This window comes from Cetorhinus maximus, chromosome 6 (assembly GCF_964194155.1).
Source record: "Cetorhinus maximus chromosome 6, sCetMax3.hap1.1, whole genome shotgun sequence".
In the NCBI taxonomy this organism is placed as follows: domain Eukaryota; kingdom Metazoa; phylum Chordata; class Chondrichthyes; order Lamniformes; family Cetorhinidae; genus Cetorhinus; species Cetorhinus maximus.
Genome location: NC_135884.1, coordinates 6,831,647 through 6,851,519, shown reverse-complemented (window position 1 = coordinate 6,851,519; position 19,873 = coordinate 6,831,647).

Here is a 19,873-nt window from a genome sequence, read left to right as displayed (position 1 = left end):
ACTTCTTTGTAGAAAAGAGCTATCTAAATCAGATATGCAGGCGCTGAATCACCTCCAGGGAAATCAGGTTCTTACTGTGATCATTAATAGACAACTGATGCTTCACCTCAGGAAAGGAAACAAATTCAGATGAAGAGCTATGGGTCCTAATAAAGTTTGAACAAGTCCGAAACCAAATTTATTTTCATATTTAATCTTTCTGCATTGTGCCCATTCTCATGCCTCAACATTCATCCTATGGTGTGGGGCCCAATATTGCACAAAGTGCCCTGCCCTTCACACTTCTGATGCCAAAGTTGGTTATGTACAGGACTGGTGCTCCAGCCATTGAGGATTTAGACAGGTCACAATGGGGGGGGTTCACTGACACACTACAAAAACAAGGCCTGAATCTCGCGTTCCGAAGTCAGGCGCGTGCCCGACATGAACGCGCAGAAAATTGCGCGAAATGGCATCGGGTGTGAATCCCAACATCATCGCGCACACACACGCACAATATTGAAGTCAGAGAGCGCGACTCCAACTCCGACTAAAGGGCCAATTAAGGTCACTAAGAAGCCTACTGACCGCGATTTTACATCGTCCGTGTGAATTTTAGCCCATCGCAAGGGCAAGACGGGTGGGCGGAAATCATGTTTAAATCAATTCCTCATCCACGGGTGGGATGAAAGGCTCCCGGAGCAGCGGCACTTTCCCTGTCATCGCCTGTCCGTTGCTGTGTGAGTACAGAGTTGTCCCAGAGTTTCTTGGCATCTGGTTCGATTGTCAAGCCTGTCTTTCAGAATCTCAGATCCTCATCTTCCCTGGAAGGTTCCCCTGAGTATTGCAGCCCGGTGATCCTTCATTTTCAAGGCACTGCTCCTCTGCATCCCATCTAATGGGGACAGTGTGTTTCACTGGGGGAACCTCCTCTGAAGAGGAAGAAAGGGGCAGGAGGGAGAGGAGGCCAGGTGGGCACACGTAGTGTCCCAGGGACTGGCCTTTAAGAGGAGAGGCACTGGCTCAGTTGGTGCAGGGCCAGCGGAGAGGCCAAGGCAGGAATGCACGCCAAATATGCCACTGCCCAGCGTCTAGAGTGTTCAGGCAGCGCTCCAAATATCTCCAGATGTCCGAGGTCCAGTGCAGCAGGAGACTCCGCCTCTCCAGCAACACAGTGACATAAATTTGTTACATGATAGGTCTGGCAATTGCCTCCAAATGTGTGGGTGGACATCCCATGCCAGTGGCTTTGAAGGTCACAGGGGCCCCCAACTTCTATACCTCCAGTTCCTTTCAGGGCTCAGTGGGGGATCTGTGCAGCGTTTCTCAATCAGCTGCACACAGTCGCACCAAAATCTCGTGACTGATGCTATCTTTAGACGCACCCGCACGTTCATCCACTTATGGACAGATGAGGTGAGACAGACAGAGAGAGCACGAGGCTTCATTGCGATGTCTGGGTTTCCCCGTGTCCAGGGTGTAATAGATTACACTCACATGGCCATCGAGACACCAGCAGGTGAGCCTGCAGCATTGGTAAACAGAAAGGGGTTCCACTCAATGAATCAGGTCATCTGTGACCACAGGACACAGATTGTCCAAGTTTGTGCCCGTTACCCTGGGAGCTCACACGATGCTTACATCTTGCGGCCCTCACAGGTACCAAGGCTGTTCCTAGCTCCCGCATGAGTGGATGGATGGCTCCTGGGTGACAAGGGATATCCCTTGAAGAGGTGGCTGATGACCCCATTCCATCACCCAAGAACTGAGGCCGAGGAGAGATACAACAGGAGTCAAACTTCCACATACCATCCAGACAAATCAGCCCATTTAAGTCAAATAAATGTTTGTTACTTCACACGAACAAACAAAGAACAAACAAAGTGTCCATCCCTAACACAAGCTTCAAAATAATTAACACAAATAATGTCACCCGTGACACACCCCTGTTGTGCTCAAGGTGCTTTCAATTTACACCTGCGGGTGCTGCATCTTGGTGCCCCTCCTGCCACCCTTGTTGGCAGTGGCGTTGGGGGCAGCTGCTGACCCTGCTGTCCTGGTGGCCCTGATGACCTTCTGGCCGCTGGAGCCCACGCAGGCTCTGCCTGGGAGGCTGCATCCAGTCCCATGTCTGGGCAATCCTCAGTCATTGTGGCATCATCAGGTGCAGCGGCCGCTGGCAGAGAGGTGGAGGAGCTGGTGCCCTCAACCAGAGCACCCTGAGAGAAGCCCATAGAGGTGACAGGTAGCTCGTCTGTCAGTGTGAGGTGTGTTTGCACCTCCCTGCTCACCATTGATGGACAGGGACCTAGCAGAGAGACTGGGTGCCTCAATCTGTCTCTCACACTGTCAGTGAGCTCCTGGGGTCGTTGCCTGAGTGAGGGTTTGCAGGTCCAAGCACAAACCCCAGGAACACCTGAGTCTGCTCCTGAAGCTGCTTCTCCATGAGAGTCGCCACTGTGTCTATGGAGGAGGCTGTGCGCTTGGTGTTAAGGGTCAACGCAGAACCCATGCTCCACATGGACTCCTCCATGATGGTGACCATGGCACGCAGACCCTCATGGATCTCCACCAGTTCTCCCCGCGCATCCCACTGGACATCCAGCATCTGCTGCCTGAGGACATCTCCAGAGGCTCATCACCTGCCTCAGATGCAACATGGTCCTGGTCTCCAGCTGTGCTCCCACTGTCGGCTCCCTGGGACCTCTCTGCCTCTGCCTGCTCCTCATGTGAGTGTGATGTGCCCTCACCGCTGTGCATTACCCATGGAGCTGAATAACTCATGCCCACCGACGTGTGAGGATCTGCGCTGGTGCCTGGTTCAGAGAGACAGTGTGACACTGGTGCAGGGGCGATGTCTTCCTCGGAGCTCAATGGGGGGTCCTTGGGGTCTCCGGCAGCTTCTGTGGATGGTGCATCTGTGGGAGGAAGGCAAAAGATCAGTACCTTCAATCCCCATAGTCACTGTGCATGGTAGGCGGGCTGGGGAGACAGTGTAGACCTGCTGCATGGTGCCATCTGCACGGGAGCTTCAATGGGCTCTCTGGCTCCGACAATCCAGTTCCTGATGAGAGGAGCCCATTATGTTTCCAGTACCCACCACACATGCATCTGTCACCTGCACTCTTACCTTCACCCGAGACCCCCTCCTCACCGCGCCCGGAGGAACGAGCTGCCCAGTGGCGTTCCAGCTCCAGTGCATCACTTCCGTGCTTCGCGAGGATGCACAGATTTGGCTCCTCCACCTGTTCTGCGGCGCTCTGCAGTGTTACGACTGCTCTTCTCCTGACAGGGAAAAATAGAAAGCCTCTATATACACGCTCTTAGACCCCTGAACATTGTGAGCAATGGTCACCCATCTAAAGTTCTCCACACAGGTCCATGCCATCTCTGCCCTTACCCTTACTGACTGCAGAAGATCATTGAATTTTTTGTGGCACTGAAGCCACGTGCGGTGCACCACATCGTGCCCACTGACCCGGGCGGTGACCTCTGTCCAGACCTCCTTGGTCAGGTGGGGTGGCCTTCTCTTGCCATCCTTGGGCATTAGGATATGCCGCCTGGCACTGACCTCCCACACCAGCACTCCCAGGCACTCATCTGAGAAATGGGGGTGGGGGGAAGGGGGGGGTGGGCGGAGGCAGAGTGCCCACCCGACTTGCCCTCCCGCCTTCCCTGACCACCAGGCGCTGAGGCCATGACTGCACTGCAGGGCATTTGTCGGATTGCTTCCAAACAGCCCCCTCAGCCGTTCCCCACAGCTCCTGGCAGCCTGCTCGGGGCTGCCTCTTCTGTTTTTGAACACCCTCCCCCCGGGTCTCCATTGGACCCGGCACCCGGCGCGTTCCCAGTCCGCCCATGGAAAACACACCCGGCCGCCGCGTTTCACGCCAGGCGGGACCCCCAGGGTAATGCCGCGTGCGCAGCGCGATCTCGGCCGGGAGCGGGTCTTACGTCCGCTTCCGGCGGCGCTGACTTCGGGCACACCCGGGGGGCGGGGGGGAGGTTAGAATTCAGGCCCAAAATACCGCAGATTCCGGAAATCTGAAATAAAAACAGCTGAAAATACTCAGCAGGTCAGGCAGCGACGGTAGAAAGAAAAAAACCTTAACGGTTCTGCCCCATCAGAACTCACCCCCCACCCCCCACCCCCAGGTCGCTGTGGTGACATTTGAACTCACTTCCCAGGGTCATTAGTCCAGGTCTCTGGATTACCAGTCAAGTAACCTAACCATCTGTTACCATCTTCTTTCATTTCATTGGCTGGGAAGCACATTGGGGGGAATTGCGAGGCTGCGAAAAGGGATAAATTAAACGCGAGTCTTTCTTTATTTCTCAATTTAAAACAGACAAGTTGAAAACCGTGGCTTTCACCAGCTCGCTCTCTGCTTTCCTTCTCAACCTTGGCAACTGTGCAGGTTCAGTGACAGGAATACCTGAGCGGAGCCATTTAATTCCGTTACATCAAGGAGCAGCAAGTTTCCTTATCTCCAAAAAAAAAAGAAGTGGCTGCAACCCATCTTCGGAAGAAAATAAACCTTCACATGAAATAATAGCTCGTCACGCGAGAGAGCTGCTTGAAAATGTTTTTTGTTTAAACCGGGGGGGGGCTTTCAAAAGGCGTTTGATAAAGTGCCGCACGTTAAGCTTGTTAGCAAAATCGATGCCCCCTGGTATAAAAAGGGGGCGGCAGCCACAACACGGCCAGAAAACTGGCTAAGGGATTGATAAAACCGAGCGCTGCGGCAAGCGGCTTTCTCTCCTGCCCGGGGGAAGGTATATGGGTCGGGATTTTCCAGCCCTGCCACTGGCGGGCAGGGCAGGGCGGGAACGTTTGGAGTGCGCCCAAAGGAATCCGGGATCCCAGGAATGAAGGGCTTAACATATGAGGAAGGCTTGAGGACTCTGGGTCTATGCTCGATGGAATTTAGAAGGATGAGGGGGGATCTGATTGAAACTTACAGAATACTGAAAGGTCTGGATAGAGTGGACGTGGGGAAGATGTTTCCATTAGTAGGAGAGACTAGGACCCGAGGGCACAGCCTCAGAGTTCAAGGGAAGACCTTTTAGAACAGAGATGAGGAGAAACTTCTTTAGCCAGAGAGTGGTGAATCTATGGAATTCATTGCCACAGAAGGCTGTGGAGGCCAGGTCATTGAGTGTATTTAAGACCAAGATAGATAGGTTCTTGATTGGTAAGGGGATCAAAGGTTACGGGGAGAAGGCGGGAGAATGGGGTTGAGAAACTTATCAGCCATGATTGAATGGCAGAGCAGAATCGATGGGCCTAATGGCCTAATTTCTGCTCCAATGTCTTATGGTCTCAAAGGTCGGTTTCCCGCCAGTGTGACAATAGGTTTAAATTTTCCGCTCCCTACTTTCACGGCGGGTTGCGTAGCCTGACATGCCACGTGGGGAAACACGTTTACGTGCATTTGAATATGAAGAACACTCATTAAACACCCAACTCACTGGAATCACGGCCACCACCCCCTCACTCCACCCCACCCCACCCCCACCCCCCCCAACTTCCAGATCAATGGCCAGGCCGGTGTCAAATTAGATCTGATATAAGTGACCTGCCCCTGGCGGACTGGACATCACTCGCGAGCTCGGGGTCTGTGCAGGCAGCACTCGTCTACCTTTCACTGCACTGCACTCACCGCTGCTCTGAACCTGTGCCAAGGCTGCCCAGGCACGGGTAGCGGGAAGGCAAGGGTCTGGGGACTGGGGTGGTGGAAGGCAAAGGCTTGACTGGGGTGGTGAGTGTCCTTACTGGATCCTTTGGTCAGGGGGGAGGTACATAGAGACACGTGACTTGTGGGGGAGGGTACACAGAGACATGTGACTTGTGGGGGGCGGGTACACAGAGACACATGACTTGTAGGGGGAGGGTACACAGAGACACGTGACTTGTGGGGGGAAGGTACACAGAGACACGTGACTTGTGGGGGGAGGGTACACAGAGACAAATGACTTGTGGGGGAGGGTACATAGTGACACATGACCTGTGGGGGGAGGGTACACAGAGACACATGACTTGTGGGGGAGGGTACACAGAGACACATGACTTGTGGGGGAGGGTACACAGAGACACATGACTTGTGGGGGAAGGGTACACAGAGACACGTGACTTGAGGGAGGGTACACAGAGACACATGACTTGTGGGGGGAGGGTACACAGAGACACATGACTTGTGGAGGAAGGGTGCACAGAGACACATGACTTGTGGGGGAGGGTACACAGAGACACATGACTTGGGGGAGGGTACACAGAGACACATGACTTGTAGGGGGAGGGTACACAGAGACACATGACTTGTGGGGGAGGGTACACAGAGACACATGACTTGGGGGAGGGTGCACAGAGACACATGGCTTGTGGGGGAAGGGTGCACAGAGACACATGACTTGGGGGAGGGTACACAGAGACACATGACTTGTGGGAGAAGAGTGCGCAGAGACACATGACTTGGGGGAGGGTATACAGAGAAACATGACTTGTGGGGGGTGGGTGCGCAGAGACACATGACTTGTGAGGGAGGGTACACAGAGACACGTGACTTGTGGGGGGAGGGTACACAGAGACACATGACTTGTGAGGGAGGGTATACAGAGACACGTGACTTGTGGGGGAGGGTACACAGAGACAAATGACTTGTGGGGGAAGAGTGCACAGAGACACATGACTTGTGGGGGGACGGTACACAGAGACACATGACTTGTGGGGGGAGGGTACACAGAGACAAATGACTTGTGGGGGAAGAGTGCACAGAGACACATGACTTGTGGGGGGACGGTACACAGAGACACATGACTTGTGGGGGGAGGGTACACAGAGACAAATGACTTGTGGGGGGAGGGTACACAGAGACACATGACTTGTGAGGGAGGGTACACAGAGACACGTGACTTGTGGGGGGAGGGTACACAGAGACACGTGACTTGTGAGGGAGGGTACACAGAGACACGTGACTTGTGGGGGAGGGTACACAGAGACACGTGACTTGTGGGGGGAGGGTACACAGAGACACGTGACTTGTGAGGGAGGGTACACAGAGACACATGACTTGTGAGGGAGGGTACACAGAGACACGTGACTTGTGGGGGGAGGGTACACAGAGACACATGACTTGTAGGGGGAGGGTACACAGAGACACGTGACTTGTAGGGGGAGGGTACACAGAGACACGTGACTTGTGAGGGAGGGTACACAGAGACACATGACTTGTGGGGGGAGGGTACACAGAGACAAATGACTTGTGGGGGGAGGGTACACAGAGACACATGACTTGTGAGGGAGGGTACACAGAGACACATGACTTGTGAGGGAGGGTACACAGAGACACGTGACTTGTGAGGGAGGGTACACAGAGACACATGACTTGTGGGGGGAGGGTACACAGAGACACATGACTTGTAGGGGGAGGGTACACAGAGACACGTGACTTGCAGGGGGAGGGTACACAGAGACACATGACTTGTAGGGGGAGGGTACACAGAGACACGTGACTTGCAGGAATGGGGGAATGTTAGTTGGAGCCAGAAAGCATAGACTGTCCTGGGCAATTGTACACAGGGCTGTGCTAAGCAAGACTGTCCTGGGCCCAGCACAAGGAGGGGAAGGGCCTGTCCATCCTGTGTCAGTCGTGCCCAGCATGGTGTTCCGGGCATGGTCAATCCCTCACACATGTTGGTCCTGGGGGTTGTTGGATTGTACTGGGCTGCAGGTGGCACAGTCACAGTCCAGGGAGGCATCTGCAGCCTGTAGGTGGGGAACAGTTAACACAATGAGGGGCACTCGATGGTCTCATGTTGGTCTCGGTGTGTCACTATGCATAGGACCTCAAAGATGGACAGGGGTCAAGTCAACACGTAGCATCAAGACATCAACATCAAATTGTTCGGTGGGGGAACAGAGATATCAACAAAAATCAAGATGGGATCCAGGATTAGAGGGGGAGGAAGGAGAGTGATTGGAGAGAGGGAGACATCACACAATGCTGTTCCAGCACGATGGGAAGAAACTCAACGGTGACGGGGGCGGTGAGGGGGGTGTGGGGGTGGGGTGTAGTGGACGGGGAGCGGGAGGGTGGGGGATGGTGGAATCTGGTCTCATAATGAAACCTGAGCCCCACCATATTGCAAACCGATCCAATGACACAGGGCAGGTACAAAAATTATCTATGAAATAAAAATCGCCAGGGGGAGGGGTTTAAGGGATTGTGGGAGGGGTCGAATGCTGTACTCTTGGGATGAGTGAAGGGGCACCCTACTGATTTGTGCTTTACCAAATGGGGATCACTGCAGAGCTGAGATGTTAGGAACACACAAATGCCAAATCGCCCAAACTCCACACCTCAGAGCTGACAGGTCCTGGCTTTGCACATCTCCCCAATTGCAGTCATGACATTAGTACAAGGCTGGGTTCCAGTCTAATCCGAAGGAGTCAGTCAGTCAGAGCCCTGACTGAGACCACTAGCACCATGCTGTGTTCATCCAGATCCAACCCCCTTCCTCAAATCACTGTCATGCCTGGGGCCTTTGTGGGGGGGGTGGGAAGGGTTGGTGCGTGGTTGGGGGTGGAGGGGGGATTGGCATGGTGGGGAGGTGGGGTGCTTCCATTGATGCTTAAGGCTGTGCGACAGCTGCAAGAGATGATCTGAGAATGGAATGCCTGGAATGAGGGCTGTCCAAGGGCTTCTCAATGACTCCTTAGCTTGCGACTGGAAGGTGATCGTTGCAGAGTTATGTACAAAAAAGTATCTCTTCAATGTTACCGCAGAGACGAGCAAGAGTGGACAATGGATGCAGCAAGCAACCTTGCCTTTTTCCTGGCACTCAAGCGACTGAGGAGGGGAAGAAAAGGGGCAAAGGGAAGAGCCTCGCCCTGAGAAACAAGGGCCAGCGGGGACCCATGAAGACCCAGACAGTGAGACTGACAGAACCATTCCACAGAGGCATTTCGCACGACCAGAGGTGTACTGAAGATGCTTCTCGTACATCCAGGTGAGAGATAGAGACAGTGCCATAGACACCTTTGCTTCTTAAGGCACGTGGTGGCTCACATCTGTCACATTCTTCAGGAGGAGCTGATGCCGTAGGGACTGGGAGGCTGTTCATTGCCAGTGGCTCTAAAGGTGACCACCACACTCAATGTTTTTGCAAGTGGTTCGTTCCGGGGCTCCCTTGGGGACCTCTGTGGCATATCCCAAGCATCTGCTCAAAAATGCACCTGAGATTACCGATGCCCTATTTAGCAAGGCACACAGTTACGTCCAGTCGTCCAGTTCTCTCTGAATGTCAGCCAGGCTGTCAGATTAGTGGGATTTGCAATGATCTCCGTTTCCCACAGGTACAGGGTGCCGTTGACTGCACACATGTGGTGTGACAACCGCCCTACGCTAGTCCCCACTTGCCCACCTGCATAATGCAGAGCTCTGGATTTAGCCAACACCTCATCCCCGTCCCACAGCACCTTCCCATGCAATTGCAGAAGGTGCAACACCTGCCCCTTTACCTCCTCCCTCCTCACCGTCCAAGGGTCCAAACACTCCTTTCAGGCAAAGCAGCATTTCACTTGCACCTCCTTCAATTTAGTCTACTGCATTCGCTGCTCCCAATGCGGTCTCCTCTCCATTAGAGAGGCCAAACGCAGACTGGGTGACCGCTTTGCGGAACACCTTCGGTCTGTCCGCAAGCATTACCCAGACCTCCCTGTCGCTTGCCATTTTAACATACCACCCTGCTCTCATGCCCACATGTCCGTCCTTGGCCTGCAGCAATGTTCCAGTGAAGCTCAACGCAAACTGGAGAAACAGCACCTCATCTTCCGACTAGGAACTTTACAGCCTTCTGGACTTAACATTGAGTTCAACAACTTTAGATCTTAAACTCTCTCCTCCATCCCCACCCCCTTTTTATCCCCTTTTTTCAATATTCATTTTTATTTTTTATTTTTTTATCCATTTATTTTTATTTATTTTCATTTTTATTCATTGTTTTATCCCCAACTTTTATCCTATTTTCAATCTTCTAAAAATTTATATAAATTATTGGAAAAAAAGGGGGGGATCGGAAAGGGGGTGGGGATGGAGGAGAGAGTTCATGATCTAAAATTGTTGAACTCAATATTCAGTCCGGAAGGCTGTAAAGTGCCTAGTAGGAAGATGAGGTGCTGTTCCTCCAGTTTGCGTTAAGCTTCACTGGAACAATGCAGCAAGCCAAGGACGGACATGTGGGCATGAGAGCAGGGTGGAGTGTTGAAATGGCAAGCGACAGGGAGGTCTGGGTAATGCTTGTGGACAGACCGAAGGTGTTCTGCAAAGCAGTCACCCAGTCTGCCTTTGGTCTGGAGGACCATTTCCATTATTTTTAAATGTATTTCCATCCATTGTTTTATCTCTACCTTTTAGCCTTTTTCGATTCCTTCACCCCACCCCACCCCCACTAGGGCTATCTGTATCTTGCTTGTCCTGCTTTCTACCCTTAATTAGCACATTCCTTTAGATAATATCACCACCTTCAACACCTCTTTGTCCTTTTGTCTGTGACATCTTTTGGTTATCTCCACCTATCACTGGCCCTCTATCCAGCTCTACTTGTCCCACCCCCCCTTAAACCAGCTTATATTTCACCTCTCTTCTATTTTTACTTAGTTCTGTTGAAGGGTCATTCGGACTCAAAACGTTAACTGTGCTCCTCTCCGCAGATGCTGCCAGACTTGCTGAGTTTTTCCAGATATTTTTGTTTTTGTTTTTGTTTTGTATAAAACATTAACTGGACTCCAGCCAGAGCATTGTGTCTAATTGCACCACACTTTAGGAAAGACATGAAGGTTGTAGAGAAGGTACAGAAGAGATTTACTCGCGTGGTTCCATGGATGAGGGACTTCTGCTGAGAGGATAGATTGGAGAAGCTGGGGTTGGGAAGGCTGAGGAGATCTGATGGAGTGTTTAAAATCAGAAAGGATATCGATAAGAGTATTTGAAGTAAATCAATAAGTAGCTGAAGAATTGATAACCAGCCGATTGGCAAAAGAACCAGGGATGGCCTGAGGAAAGAATTCTTTATGCAGTCAATGGTTAAGATTTGGAATGCACTGTCTGATAGGTTGGTGGATACAGATTCAGCAGTAGCCTTCAAAACAGAATTGGATGAAAACTGAGGGAGAAAAAAGTTGTTGGTACATGGGGAAAGAGCATGGGAATATGGAACTAACTGGATAGTTCTTCAAAATACTTGATGGGCTGAATGTCCTCTTACAGCACTACTCCATCATTCTATGATAAAAATTGGATTCCAATGGCTTATTTGTTATGTACAACTTCCTTTGGGGACCAATCACTAAAACCACATACCTCTTAACATCTTGTACATTGACGCTCCTTTAAAAGAAGGACTTGCATTTATATAGCACCTTTCATAATATTAGGATGTCCCAAAGCGCTTTCCAGCAAATGAAGTGCTTTTAAATTGTCGTCACTGTGGGTACCACGGTAACCAATTTGCACACTGCAAGCTCCCACAATTAGCAATGTGATAATGGCCAGATAGTTTATTTTTTTAAGTAGCGTTGATTGAGGGATAAATATTAGCAAGGGCACCAGGAATACCTCCTCTGTTCTTCAAAATAGTGCCAAAGGATATTTTACACTCATCTGGGAGGGCCTTGGTTTAATGTCTTACCCAAAAGGCTTACCTCCAATGGTGCGGCACTCTCTCAATATTGCACTGGTATGTTGTGAGAATGGGTGTTTTTTAAATTATTTTGGGGGATATTGTGTTATTCTGTAAAGAAGAGTGGGTGTCTGTGTCTGTACCTGTGTGTGTGTAGGTGTGTGTAGGTGTATGTGTGTCTGTGATTTAATTAAGCCGGGCAAGAGTTTGATAGGAGTCAGGTTGTCTGGGGGGTTTGGAAACATAAAAAGGATAGAGGTGTTAAGTTGAGGGACAAGTAAATAAGTTAGATCTAACATTTGCATTTTTAGATAAGTTGAGAGTTTGTTTGAACATCAAAGGGGAGTCAGAGGTACCACGGAAAATGTTTGCATCTTGCAGGAGTTCATAGGTAAACAAGTAGTACAGATGTGATATTTTATTGACCCAAAAGCAAAGGCAAGATGGAAACATGAAAGATCTTGTATTTGTAGAGGGTTGAGTTTCAAAGAACAGTGTGCGAACAATGGAACTGAAATAAAAGGGAAAAAAGGTATATTAGAGATGTGTATATTTGTTAGACTGTAGAGAGAGTTCGAGATGGCTGGAGATAGCTGGAGCTGTTTGAACTGTTAAGACAGCTGGAGCGCTGGGCTGGATGAGGATGCAGGATTCTCACTGGATGAGAATCACCCATCTAGTCAAGCCAGAAAAGTCTTGGGCTGCAGCAAGCAGTTTTATTCTGAGGTGAATTCCACCACTGAGTGGAAGAGGGTAGTAACGGTTATGTGGTACACATTTGCTGAAGCCTCAGCAGTTTGCCTCGTGTAATATTACTGGATTTAATATTTAAAACATCGATAAGGGAGTGTTGCCTGGAAAGTGGTTACTTGTGGGTTTGACCAAGTAGAGAGTTTTTGGGGGAATATTTTGTAAGACTAACTGTAATTGTGTAACTGTAATCTTGTATGCTTAAGTTTCTTTTATTTTTTGTTAATAAAACTTTTACTTTTAGTTTTTTTTTTAAAAAGCCAGAATTGTTACTGGGCCTCTTACCACTGAGATCGGTACGTCTTCTTCTCATTATCAAAATAAAAAAAAAGGTTGTGGCCCATAAGCCAAGTTTCCCTTTGGGACTTGGTTTGCGCAGCAATGAACACCGGCTGTGGTCAGAACAAATATCAGATTTTTATTTTAAAGGTTGTAAAACTTCTCAATGTGTTTCATGAAACAAAATTTGACACCGAGCCACATAAGGAGATATTAGGACAGATGGCTAATAGTGTGGTTGAAGCAATTGGTTATAAGGAGTGCTTTAAAGGAGAGAGAGGGAGGCAGAGAGATTTAGGGAGTGAATTCCAGAGCTTAGGGCCTTGGTAGCTGAAGGCACAGTCACTAATGGTGGAGTGATTAAAATCAGGGATGCTCAAGAGGTCAGAATTCAGCGCCGCGCAGGCACTTTGAAGGGTCACGGAGCTGGGGGAGGTTACAGAGATAGGGAGAGATGAGGCCATGGAGGAATTTGAAATCAAATGATAAAGAATTTTAAAATTGAGGCATTTCCAGGTCAGGAGCCAATGAAGTTCAAGTGAGCACAGGGGTGATGGGTGAATGGGGCTTGTTGCGAGTGGGGATATGGGCAGGAGAGCTTTGGATGAGCTCATGGTTAGAAGGTGAGAGGTTGGCCTGGAGACCGTTGGAATAGTCAATTCTACTTCATGTAAAGGAGCTGTAGCACACCATGTAGAATGTAGGACACGGGATCTCCATTTAATGTCTATTCTCCCTCCACGCCATCCAACATTAAAAGCAGCACAATGGTGGCTCAACAAACCGCGTTGCTATGAAATGACAGACATCTCTTCAACAGAATTACCTGGAAAAACTCAGCAGGTCTGGCAGCATCGGCGGAGAAGAAATCAGTTAACGTTTCGAGCCTTCATGGCCCTTCGGCAGAACTGAAGCATAGTTAGAAGAAGGGAGAAATATGCTTCAGTTCTGCCGAAGGGCCATGAAGGCTCGAAACGTTAACTGATTTCTTCTCCGCCGATGCTGCCAGACCTGCTGAGTTTTTCCAGGTAATTCTGTTTTTGTTTTGGATTTCCAGCATCCACAGTAGCTTTTAGCATTTTGTAGACATCTCTTCACCCTGGCAACAGTGGGATTTGGGAGTGCTATTCAGAGTCAATTATCCCAGGTAGGAGGGACAGAGGGGGAATACGTTCAACTGGAGTGGAGCGAACCAATATTGGTGTCCTGACAACCTGGCTGTTGCCATGGAAATGCTGATAGTGCCGATAACAAAAGCTTTATTTCGTTCAGCTTCTCAAGTGATCATAGGTACAGCTTTCACACGACCAGAAGCCTCCCTGTAGGGAATGTAATATAAAATAGGACAAGTGCTGATCTTATCGAACCCAAAGCCTGCACTGAGGATGTATCACTGGCCAATTATATTGCCAAGCCTCTAAATGAAAACAAACATTGTTCCGAGCTAAACGAGTAACACAAGCCTTCGTCGGTGCTGTGTGGAAAAACAAATGCTTTTAAACAGCATCATTGTTTCTGCAAGTTCAGGGAGTTGAATTGGGCCACGGTTGTATGGGGCAGTATCTATGGTCAGGATTTTATGGCCCCTGGGCTGGATATTACGGTCCCGCCGAACTGAATGGAGAATTAAATGGCTCATCGCATCCTCAGGGGGGGAGAGAGACACACCACGGGGGGTCTGTCAAACCCTGGCCTATGTATCAGTGTCTCTCCTGTCCTTTCCCATGTTCACACAGTTGGCTGGCACTCGAGTAAAAAAATGACCTTGAAAGCGGCTAGATATCTATAGGAGCCCAACCGGCTCCTTAATGTCCTACAACAACAATAATTTGCATTTATATAGCATTTTTTTTAAAATAGTAAAATGTTTCAAGGAGATTCACAGGAACTTCATCAGATAAAACTTGATGCTGAGCTACACAGGGAGATTTTATCTTTGTTCTTTCATGCGATGCCCTTGAGGAGGTGGTGGTGGTGGTGGTGGTGGTGGTGGTGAGCCGTGTTTTGAACCTCTGCAGCCTCTGTGGTGCGGGTACACCCACGGTGCTGTTAGGGAGGGAGTTCCAGTGGCAGGCGGGCTAGTTGCCACATTGGCAGCCAGAGAAGCTTGCAGCCTTCCAGGTGTGGGTTCCCTCGTTCAAAGGCACCTCCGTGCTCGATCGAGGGACTCAGCATTCAGCATTTCTTCCGCCACCACCCCCACCCCCCTCCACCCCACCCCGCCCTCACCCACCAGCCAGTGACCTCCAACCTGCGACCCCCATTCTCCCCTCACTCAGCTGTGGCCTGGGTCCCTTGTTGATAGGCCCCTGGGGGGTGCATTACCGGCAGCGACCACCGCTCCCGGAGGCGTGACGGACAATGGAGAACTGATGGTCCAGGGATCCCAAATCCCAGGAAAGGCCCAACGCTGGCCAGTTAGGTGTATGATGACCACTTAACTCCAGTGGGCCTTCCCCAACGCAAGCGATGCAGGTCTCCTGCCAGTTCTCCAGCAAGTGGTTCCGAGCCCCTTCGTCAACATTAAATTCTGCTCTATGTATCTGTCTTCGCCTCATATCTCTTAAAATCTTTGGTTTACAAAAGTCTATCAACCTCAGGTTTAAAATTAACAATTGTTCCAGCATTAGTGAGATGGGGAGGTGATGGCATAGTTGTATTGTCGCTGAGCTAATATCTAAAGACCCAGGGTAATGCTCTGGGGACCTGGGTTCAAACCCCACCAGGGCAGATGGTGGGAGCTCAATTAAAGGTCCCCCATGAAGCCATTGTTGATTTTTATCTGGTTCACTAATGCCCTTTAGGGAAGGAAATCTGCTATCCTTACCTGGTCTGGCTTACCTGTGACTCCAGACCCACAGCAATGTGATTGACTCTTAGCTGCCCTCCGAAATGGCCTAGCAAACCACTCAGTTGTATCAAACCGCTACAAAGTCACAAAAAAGGGATGAAACCGGACAGAAAACCCGGCATCGACCTAGGCACTGGAGACAACTGTCGACCCTGCAAAGTCCTCCTTACTAACATCTGGGGAAATTGGGAGAGCTGTCTCATAGACTGTTCAAGCAACAGCCTGACATAAAAGCAAAAAACTGCGGATGCTGGAAATCCAAAACAAAAACAAAAATACCTGGAAAAACTCAGCAGGTCTGGCAGCATCTGCAGAGAGGAACACAGTTAACATTTCGAGTCGGTATGACTCTTCAACAGAACTAAGGAAAAATAGAAAAGAGGTGAAATATAAGCTGGTTTAAGGGGGTGGGGGACAGGTAGAGCTGGATAGAGGGCCAGTGATAGGTGGAGATGCCAAAAAATGTCACAGACAAAAGGACAAAGAGGTGTTGAAGGTGTTGAACAGCCTGACATAATCATCCTCATGAAATCATCTCTTACAGATAATGTCCCAGACACCACCATCACCGTCCCTGCGTATGTCCAACAGCAGGACAGACCCAGCAGAGATGGCAGCACAATGTTATACAGTCAGGAGGGAGTTGCCCTGGGAGTCCTCAACATCGATTCTGGACCCCATGAAGTCTCATGACATCAGGTCAAACGTGGGCAAGGAAACCTCCTGCTGATTACCACGTGCCGCCCTTAGTTGATGAATCAGTGCTCCTCCATGTTGAACATCACTTGGAGGAAACACTGATGGTGGAAAGGGCGCAAAATGTACTCTGGGTGGGGAACTGCAATGTCCATCACCAAGAGAGGCTCAGTAGCACCACTACTGACCGAGCTGGCTGAGTCCTAAGCGACATAACTGCTAATCTGGGTCTGCGGCAGGTGGAGAGAGAACTAACAAGAGGGAAAAACATATTTGACCTCATCTTCACCAACCTGCTTGCTGCAGATGCATCTGTCCATGACAGTATCAATAGGAGTGACCATTGCACAGTCGTTGTGGAGGCCTTCACATTGAGGATACCCTCCATCGTGTTGTGTGCATTACCAAGGACAACACAGCCTGCTTGATCGGCATCACATCCACAAACATTCGCTCCCTCCACCACCAATGCACAGTAGCAGTGTTTACCATCCACAAGATGCATTGCAGGAACTCACCAAGCCTCCTTCAACAGCACTTTCCAAACCCATGACCACTACCACCTAGAAGGACAAGGGCAGCAGATAGATGGGAACACCACCACCTGGAAGTTCCCCTCCAAATCACTCACCACCCTGACTTGGAAATATATCGCCGTTCCTTCACTGCCGCTGGGTCAAAATACTGGGACTCCCTTCCTAACAGCACTGTGGGTGTACCTACACCACATGGACTGCAGCGGTTCAAGAAGGCAGCTCACTGCCACCTTCTCAAGGGCAATTAGGGATGGGCAATAAATGCTGGCCCTGCCAGCGAAGCCCACATCCCGTGGATGAATTTTTTAAAAAGCTGCTGTTTGCGGAAGTGAGTTCCAAACTTTTCCGGCTGTCCCCTCACTCTGAACTCCCCAACCAGTAGAAATACTTTCTCCCTATCTACTGCTTATCCTTTCCCGTAAATATCATAAAATCACACAATGGTTAGAGCATGGAAGGAGGCCATTTGGATCTTTGTGTTCATGCTGGCTTTCTGCTCAGGTAGTCCCACTCCCCTTGCTTTGTTCCTGTCGTCCTGTCATCTTTTTCTCTTCAGATAATGATCCAATTCTCTTTTGAAAGCCACAATTGAATCTGCCTCCACCACACTCAGACATCTCCAGATACTCCAGTGTTTCCACACGCTAAATACTCGCTGCATAGAAAATGTTTCTGCTCATGTTGCCTTTGGCTCTTCTGCCATTCACCTTAAATTGGGTTGTCCTGTTTCTCAATCCATCCCCCAACAGGAACAGTTTTTCTCTGTCTACTCTTTCTGACCACTCATGACTTTGAACACCCCATGTCAAATCTCCTCTCAACATTCTCTAAGGAAAATAAGCCCAGCTTTTCCAATCTATCCACACAACTGAAGACCCTCTTCCCTGGAACCATTCTCGTATATCTTTTCTGCTCTCTGACCTTCTTGAAAGCCTTCTCATCCTTTCATAAGTGTGCCCAGAATGGGGGACAATACTCCTGTTGAGGCTGACCCAGTGTTTCCTAAAGCTTTATGGGGAAGATGGTGGCACAGTGGTAATGCCACTGGGCTAGTAATCCAAAGACCCAGGCTAATGCCCAGGTGACCATGAGTTCAAATCCTACCAAAGCAGCTGGTGGAATTTAAAATCAATTAATAAAATTGGGAATATAAAGCTGCTCACAGTAATGGTGACCATGGAACTATCATCAATTGTCATAAAAACCCATCTGGTTAGACCATAAGACATAGGAGCAGAAATTAGGCCAATCGGCCCATCGAGTCTGCTCCGCCATTCAATCATGGCTGATAAGTTTCTCAACCCCATTCTCCAGCCTTCTCCCCGTAACCTTTGAAACCCTTACTAATCAGTAACCTACATATCTCGGTCTTAAATTCACTCAATGACCTGGCCTCCACAGCCTTCTGTGGCAATGAATTCCATACATTCACCACTCTCTGGCTAAAGAAGTTTCTCCTCATCTCTGTTCTAAAAGGTCTTCCCTTTACTCTGAGGCTGTGCCCTCGGGTCCTAGTCTCTCCCACTAATGGAAACATCTTCCCCACGTCCACTCTATCCAGGCCTTTCAGTATTCTGTAAGTTTCAATCAGATCCCCCCTCATCCTTCTAAACTCCATCGAGTATAGACCCAGAGTCCTCAAACATTCCTCATATGTTAAGCCTTTCATTCCTGGAATCGTTCTCGTGAACCTCCTCTGGACCCTCTCCAAGGCCCAGCACATCCTTCCTGAGATACAGGGCCCAAAATTGCTCACAATATTCTAAATGTGGTCTGACCAGAGCCTTATAAAGCCTCAGCAGCACATCCCTGCTTTTATATTCTAGTCCTCTGGAAATAAATGCCAACATTGCATTTGCCTTCCTAACTACCGGCTCAACCTGGTTCCTTCCTTTAGGGAAGGGAATTTGCTGTCCTCACCCAGTCTGACCTACATGTGACTCCAGACCCACAGCAATGTGGTTGACTCTTAACTCCTCTGAAATGGCCAAACAAGTCAAGGGCAATTAGGGATGGGCACCAAATGCTGGCCTTGCCAATGATGCCCACGTCCCAAGAAGAATAAAGGGGGGAAAAAAAGTAACTTCTAATATAAAGTCAAATGATCCCAATGTCGGAAGCCTGAAATACATAATTGAAAATGCTGGAAATATGTGTCAGGCAGCATCTGTGGAGAGAGAAACAGAATTACCGGCCGGAATTTTACAGCCCCTCCCATTGGCAGGATCTTCTGGTCCCCCCCCCGATGTGGGCGGAGATTTCAATGGCTCCCCGGCCCCGTCGCAGGAATGCTGGAAAATTCCGGCCAATGTCCGGTCAATCACCTCTCGTCAGGCCTGTAGCGCTGGTGCCATCCACCTCTGTCTTATCTGCAAATATGGGCATCTGCCCATTCACCCCGTTGTCTAAGTTGTTAATAAATACAGTGAACAGTCGAGGCCCCAACACAGGCCTTTGCAGGGCACTACTAGTCACATCCTCCAATTGGATTGCTGCTTCTTTTCCCGATTCTGTGCCTCCTGTTGCACAGCCAATCTACAAACCACGTCAATCATTTTCCTTCTATTCCAAGAGTTTAAGCCTTACCTAACCATCTCTTATAAGGGACTTTATTAAATGCCCTCTGAACTTACATATAAATAAATAACATGCACAGATTCGCCCCTGTCCAATACTTCAGCCACCTTTTCCAAAAACTCAATCACAGCCTTCTGGGGAAACAGTTCTGGATTTCTCCTGCGCTTTGTGTGAAAAGGTATTTCCGAATCTCACTCCAAAGTGGCCTAGCTCTCATTTTATGTTCGTGTTCCCCTAACTGATCTCGGTTTCCTTGGCCAAAGCATACCATTTCTCTGTATCTACCCTCGCAAATCCTGTCAAAGCCCAATTGCCCCTCAATCTTCTATGCTGAAGGAAATACAAGGTTAGTCCAGGCAACATGTCTTTCAATTGTAACGCTCTTAGCGCCACATCATTCTAGTGAACCTCGCCTCAAAGCCTTCCTCAGCTTTGTTGGCCAAATCTGAATGCAGTGCAGCAGATGGTCTGTATTGTGAAAGGCTCTAAACAACTGAAGCAACTATTCCTTTCATATGTATTCCAG